Source organism: Pogona vitticeps, chromosome 2 (assembly GCF_051106095.1).
Source record: "Pogona vitticeps strain Pit_001003342236 chromosome 2, PviZW2.1, whole genome shotgun sequence".
Taxonomy (NCBI): domain Eukaryota; kingdom Metazoa; phylum Chordata; class Lepidosauria; order Squamata; family Agamidae; genus Pogona; species Pogona vitticeps.
The window spans coordinates 204,289,428-204,296,820 of record NC_135784.1 but is presented as its reverse complement, the minus strand read 5'-3'; the positions used below and the strand labels follow the sequence as shown (position 1 = coordinate 204,296,820).

At 42.3% G+C, this 7,393-nt stretch overlaps 1 long non-coding RNA gene across 1 annotated transcript in view; it reads right to left on the bottom strand.

Moving 5' to 3' along the window:
* Window positions 1-2,603: 2,603 nt before the first annotated feature.
* Window positions 2,604-7,393, bottom strand: part of LOC144586512 (uncharacterized) — a 12,253-nt gene continuing 7,463 nt past the window's right edge. Inside the window, exon 3 of the long non-coding RNA XR_013541377.1 lies at window positions 2,604-6,087. This is a non-coding gene — a long non-coding RNA (uncharacterized LOC144586512). The remainder of the gene's footprint in view (window positions 6,088-7,393) is intronic.

The following is a 7,393-nucleotide window of genomic DNA, read 5'->3' as shown; positions in this document are numbered from 1 at the left end:
GGAGTTCTCATGCGTGGCAAAGACATTGAGAGTAGGAGCATCCCAACAATGACAGAATTGGGCAAAAATAGCATTGTCCAAAACCCATTCATGGGTCTGAGTAGTGAGATGACTGAGGTAGTCTACTAGAAAGTTGTCTTGAGTGGCAACGTGGACCGCAACAGGAAAGATGTGGTGGGTGTAACACCACTCCCAGATCTGGACTGTGAGGTATAGAAGAGAGACAGTGTGTGTGCCCCCTTGCTTGTTTACATAATATAGGGCTTGTTTACATAATATTGTCTGTGGCCAACTGAATGGTGCGACCAATGATGAGAAGATGGAAGGCACGAAAGGTCTTGATGATAGCAAGTAGCTCAAGATGGTTTGTTCTCTTTTTGTCCACAGGGTATGGATTCTGTGGCCTTGACAGTGAGCACCCCATCCTGTGGGGCTGGGGTCAGTGGTGACCTGAATAGTGAGCTGGAGCAGATGGCCGACTGCAAGATGCAGGAGGAAGGTCCACTAGGTAAGTTGGTGAGCTAATTCCATGGAAACTGTCAACTGTTTGGAGGGGGGTGTCGATCATTGGGTCAAATAGGGAAAGGTACCAGGCTTGACGGGATCTCATTTTGAGTGTGGCATGTTGGATAACTGATGTAGTTGAGGCCATGAGACTGAGAAGATGTTGGGTCCGATGTGCTGAAACTGAGGTGAGGGTACAAAAAGACTCTATTGCAGATTTTAGCTTGATTATTTGCTCTTGGGGCAGAAATGCCCTGGCCACAGATGAGTCGAGGCGGGCACCTATAGTCCATGGCTTGAGAGGGGTCTAGTCAAGATTTGGTGAAGTTGACCTTGAGCCTGAGGTCTGCTAACGTGGAGAGAGTGAAGCGAGTGTCTCTCAAGGCATATTGGTAAGAGTTCGATACGATTAACCAATCTTGATTTTGTGGAGGCTGTCCATTACCTCATCAGTCTTTTCATTGAATAGACCTGCTCCATCAAAGGGGAGGTCTTCTGTATGAGACATGGTGTTGTCTGTGATGCCCACTGAACAAAGCCAGGCATGCCACCTAAGCATAACTGCAGTAGCCATAGCATTGGAAGCAGCATATGTGGTGTGACGAGCAGCTATTCATTGTTGTTTTGCCAGGGTGGAGGCCTCTAAATGGACATTAAGAGCTTTAGTCTTGGAGTTCTCAGGAGCAGATTGTAATATTGGGAGGACTTTATTCCAGAGTTGTCTGTGGTAGGCACCCATAGCAGCCTGTTAGTTGGCGGCCCTCATGATAAAAGATGTTAAAGAGTAGAGATGCCAACCCAGAATGTCTAACTTTCTGCCTTCTCTATTTTTTGGAGCCACCAATGATTTATTGTGAGCTTGGGATTGATTTGATTCGACAATGATTGAATTGGTTATTGGATGCTTTGCAAGAAAGGACGTATCTGAACCATGAGTTTTATAATGGTTCGCCACTCATCTGGGTATTTGGAGGGAGCATGGTGGTTTATTCCAAGACTCTTTTACCAAATCAAGCATAGCTGGTATGAAAGCCAGACTGAGTGGTAGGGCTTTATCCTGGTTGATGTCATCAAATACCAGGTCTTGTTTTGGAGGTGGAGACTGTTTGACCTTGAGGGATTTAGCCATGCAGAGTATAAATTAAGAATAGGATGTAAAGTCTTCAGAAGGTGAAGGAGGGTGATTATCCACTACATGGGAATTGGGAGTAGGAAGGTTGGAGGGCAAATCCTGAGAAATTTCTGAGGGGGAATTGTGAGCCTCGGAAACAGCGGACTCAGAAGAGGGTGACTGTTGTCGAGGTCTAGATGTCGAGGTTTTGGATGTGGTAACCAGAAGAGTCGACAACTTTCTGTCGGTGTTGTGGAGGAAGGGGAGGTCCCTTGTAGGTGGTAGTGACCTGAGGAGATGAAGTATGGAGGTGCGAGTGAGAAGTAGAAACTGGTACCAAAGATGTTTGGGAGTGTTTGCGGGGTAGGTTGCTCTGTTCGATGCGAAGAAGTACACTTGAGAGCTGATTTGGCATGCAATGGAGCCGGAAGAGAGGACTGAAGTTTAGATGTATGAACTCAATGTCGATGTTGGGGCGGAGATGGTGATGGAGACGGAGAAGGCTCAGGTGGATAAGCAAATGCATAACGGTGTCTCTTTGGTTCATCGTAATAATACTGTCTGCTATGCGAGTCGATATCATCTCTGTGATGCTGGTACTGGTCATACTCAGCATAATAAGGATCTTGGTTGTCTGCCTGAGAATGGTATCAAGAAGGCTCTTGGGGGTAGTAAAACTCCCGATGTGAAGGATCCTGAAAATCAGGTGAGAGATGACGCCTCTTCAATGCATGTTTGTGAGAAGGAGACCAGTGCAGAGAAGACTGTTAGAAAACTGAACCATAACTGACCACCCTGAATATGCAGAGCTAGAATGGGCTGAGGCTGGGTTGGAGAGAACATCAGCCACTGAAGGGTCAATACTAGGTGACAGGCTCACCACTGAAACCAGAGCCTGGCCAGGAGGTAGCAGGAGTGGATCTTCCACCTCCAACAATGAGTCGGGAACCCCTCTGAAAGATTCTTCCAAATTTGGTGAAGAAAAGTTTGGCTGAGGTTGAGTAAGTTGAGTAGACTTATATGTTTTCTTAGTCTCTTTTGATCCACCCTTGTCCTTTTTCTTCTTAGGCGACTGGCCCTGAGACTGTGTTGAGGAGGTCTTCAATGTCAATGCCAACTTCAACTTCAAGGAGGATTTAGACTGCTCTCTTGGTTTAGGAGAAGGAGTGGTTGGGCTCAACATGGGCCTAGGCATGCCCTGTCTAGGGACAGGAGGCGAGGTAGGTTCCATTGAGGTGGTGGGTGGATTAAGGAATTTCTCTAAGAGAAATGAGCAGAGATGTTGGAGATGGAGCTTAAGGGCTGGTTTGGTGAGTTTTTTACACTTTGGGCAGGAATGGGTTTGATGTTGCTACCCTAAGCAAAAAAGACAGTGATCATGGCCGTCTGAAAGCAAGATCTTTATCGTGCACAACACACACCACTTAAATGGGCTGGGGGGGCATAAAAGGAGCGGGAAGATAGGGAAGGGGGGAAATGGAGAGGTAAACAAAAGCAGAGGGAGAGACAGGGAGAAAAATTTTAGAACAAAAGGAACTCACAAGGGAACGTTAAATAAAGAAGTGAAAAAGCCCGAGAAGGCACAAAAAAGAAATAGCAATCACGATCAAAAATTGATCTAGTCTTCAAGATAGGTCTGACCTAAGTGGTGGCTAAAAGGAACTGAGGGGACTTTAGGTGGGCAGAGCATGTGCTCCATGGGGGAACATCCCACTAATCATGTGTCTTTAAGCTCTAGAAACTTCCCAGAGGTCCTGCACAGGTGCAGAACAACCCATTTGTGTGCATTCAGAGACCACGAAGAAGAAACTTACGATTTCCACTTAAAACAAGATGCACGGGGAGCATATACAGTGGGGTCTCTACTTAAGAACGTCCCTACTTAAGAACAATTCCACTTAAGAACAGCTCCATTTGCTAAATTTTGCTTCTACTTGAGAACAAAAATCCAGATAAGAACAGGAAAAAAAAAAACTTTCCTGCTCTTTTTTTAACCTTAGGTCATCTTAGGTTAAAAAAAAGTTCTCCCCCTAGTGGTAGAGTACGTATTAACCAGCTTTGCATTAGTTCCTATGGGAACTAATGCTTCAATGTACGAACGCACCTCTACATAAAAAAAAACAGCCAGAACGGATTAATTGGTTTTCAGTCCATTGCTTCAAAATTAGCTTCGTCAGAAGTGCTTTTAACACTGTTCCCTGACCTAAGGGAAAAAAAGAAAAAAATCCCCCTCTAGTGGTAGAAGGCGGAATAGCAGCTTCCCATTAGTTTCTATGGACGGAAAAGAGCAGATACGGATTAAATGGTTTTCAATGCATTCCTATGGGAAATGCAGATTCTACATAAGAACTTTTCCACTTGAGAACCACCTTCCAATACGGATTAAGTTCTTAAGTAGAGACCCCACTGTACCTTGTTTTAAAGGAGAGCTGCATTCATGGAGGCCTCTAGGGGGGAAATACTGCTTTTAAACAAGGGGTGCTCCTTGCACATCTTATTTAAAATTAAACATGTTTCTGTATAACTGTTATGACACTACTGAATTTCAGCAGCACACTGCCAAAATCAGTGGTTGTATGCACCCTGGCCTGCAAAAATAGAGAGGGTGTTGCATACAAACCATGGGAATATGTTAGCAACCATTGGAAAGTGAGGTTCACTATTGCAACAACAATCATAGATGGCTTGTGGACCAACCAAAGGAGTACCATTAAAGTGCATTCCCTGAGATATTAGAATCAGGTATTTCTCCACTTGGTCCATCACTACACTAGTGACAACAATTCAATCTCTTTTCTTACATTCATATTGCTGAGGCATAGTTGTTTCTTCCCTGTAGACAGAACACAAAATGTTTCTGTTAGGCCAAATGTATAGCACCTCCTAAATTATATTATCTGTTATGTACTCAATGCTGGAAGTTGTCTTGAGGCTTCTGATTTGAAAGCAGAATGTCATCTATTAAAAGAGAAAAGAAGTGAAACAAATGGGGATTTGGGATCAGTGAAACAAAATAACTTTTTGCACTATTTGTCTGTTCCATCATTCAATAGAGCCTATTTGGTCGCTATCTTTGTGGGCAAGCAGACTTTATAAAGCAGCTCCCATGCAGTTGTAGCATTCACACTGAACTCACCTCTCCTTTGACGGAGTTTGTGGAAGCAATCAGTTTCAGCAGCTACACTACTTATGAGCATAGCTGTTTTGTTTCATACGAATGTTTTGCTGTGTGGAGCAGATATCCAAAATTGCAATGGAGGAAGCAACTACTGTGCTGATCCCATATATGAACTGTGCCTCGGGCTAAGACAAGATAGGGAAGAAGAATCTAATCTAAGGCAGCCCTTTGGAGCCAAGACAACAGAGGTGGTCCTTCCTTCAGTTTTCATTAGCAGATGGGATGAATAAAGGGGCATGCTGGCAAATAATTCAGTCCCATCTAAAAACCCAGAGGCTATCTTAAGCCTTCTGTTTCTGCTGGGAGCCCTAGGTTTTCCAAATGAACTATTTTCTTCCCATTTGGCATACAATTATCTTGTCCTACTCACTACTAGCCAGAGGATATTATGAGGGCTGATGATATATATACACACATTGTTCAAAATACGTTTAAATACACATTTGGCTTTTAATTCAGCTGTTTAATTCACAAGTCTCTAGCAATCTTCTTGTAAGAACTGAACAGCTGTCAGCCCTACAACACATCTCTCCACAGCTGGATATGGATTATACTTGAATTTTCCCAAGTTGTTCCAAAGTGAAAATGGCAAATATATAATAGCCAAAAGAACTGTCTCACTTTAAGAAAACTGGGAGGAATCAGCTGAATGCACATTGTGAAGAACCTGCGCTCCTCCCTTTTCCTTATTTCATAGTACTAGAATTCTAGGTCATTGAATGAAATTAATTGGCAGTATACGAAAGTGCTTCATCAGGCAATGCATAATTAACTTGTAGAATTCACTGCCACAAGATACAGCAACAGCCAATCTCTTGGGTGGATATAAAAGTAGATTAGAATTAGATGTGTTAGCTAGTTATTAGTCATGATTGTTATATTAAGGTTGACCCATGACCTTTTGCCACCTGTGGGAAAGAACAAGACTGTACTTGCCTCATCCTACTCCATGCCATGTAATAAAGAAACTAGCTGGATGGGCACCTGAATCTAGAAGGCTAGTTTAGGGTGCTCCATGGTACACACAGCGATGCCCTGCAACAGACAAACATGGCTGGCAAGAAGGGGTCACATCTACTGCCTCCCCATCATCTCTCACCTGGGACAATAGGGACAGTTTCTCTTTTCATGCCAGAGGCAACAATGGAAAAATGCTATTATCTTCAAGTCCTGCTGTGAGCTTCTCCCAGAGACATCTATTTGACCATGATATAACAGTGCCAAACCAGGTGGACTTTCGATGTAATCTAGCAGTACCTGGATGTCTTTAAGCAATTGCCTTTTCTTGGTATCCCTGCAGAGATCAAGAAATAATTTTAAAAGGAAAAGGAAAAGCAGGATTTTAATTAAAACTTGGCTTTATGGCGCCATATGTTGCTCAGAATTAACAAAAAAAGTTATTTGTTTATTTATAATTAGGTGCATCTTGCCTTTTAGGACCACACATGCATTTGACACAGTAAAATTTAAAAATAAGTTAAAGTGAACAAGAACAACAACAACATGCTGTCAAGTCAATTCTGATGTGTGATGGCCCTTTTCAGTGTCTCCTAAGTAGAGAGTACTCAGAAGTGGTTTTCTATAGTTATAGAAAAAAAATAATAGAAGTGGTTTACCATTCCCTTCTTCTAAGGACATCCTGGGACTATGCAGCTTGCCCAAGGCCACACAGGCTGACTTATCTCCCAGCAGGCACACTGGAGAATAGAACTCCCAAACACTGGCTTCACAGCTAGATTCTTAACTCAGTGAGTTATCGAACCAGCTCATAATATGCTATCAATGCCCAATATATGACAGCAAAAATACAAGCTAGCTAAAAGAAAATATTTCAACAGTAGGACAAAGAAACCAAACATAACTTTTATCTGCAGCAGTTAAAACTCAAGGCATGTCAAATACACTCACACACAAGTTTTTAAACCCCTTGTTTAAAAATATTCAGTGATGGGGCCACATGAAATCAGTGGTCAATTGATTCCTAAGTCCATGTGCCATCACTAAATGGATTCTAATTTTCATGTTTAGTAGAAAAACTGATCTTATAGGTGAGCCTACAGGTAAGGTCTCTAAGGTGCAATTATATACCCAGCTAGGTAGATACAAACTTAGGTAATCCTCCAAGAAAGCTGGTTCCAGCATTAAAATCCTGTTCTTTACATTGAGTCAAGCAGTGAATGGCACTCATTATAAGTTGTATACTATTGGCATGATGCTTCTTAAACACCTGAATCACAACATTCTTTATAAAGACCACATTACAGTAGTCAATATTAGTGGTCCAGAGATAAAACTTGGAAGGGTTTGAACTCTCCAGAAAAAGCTGACTGGCACATGTGCCTAAACTGGTAAAAGGCAGCCGCAGCCACTAGTACTTCTAGTACAAATGGCATAAAATTCAAGAAAATTTGAATTTTTTTAATTTAAAAATTTCTAGAATGTTATGCCATTCCCTAATCTTTAAAATTTGCTCCCCCCCACACAGGATTTTGTAAAATGATTTTTTTAAAAATTGCTGTTCAACGTCATTAAAATTTAGTGGCACAGTGGAAAATTTAGGAGTGGTAGAATGTGGCACAGTGTGGGAGTGTATGTGGCCC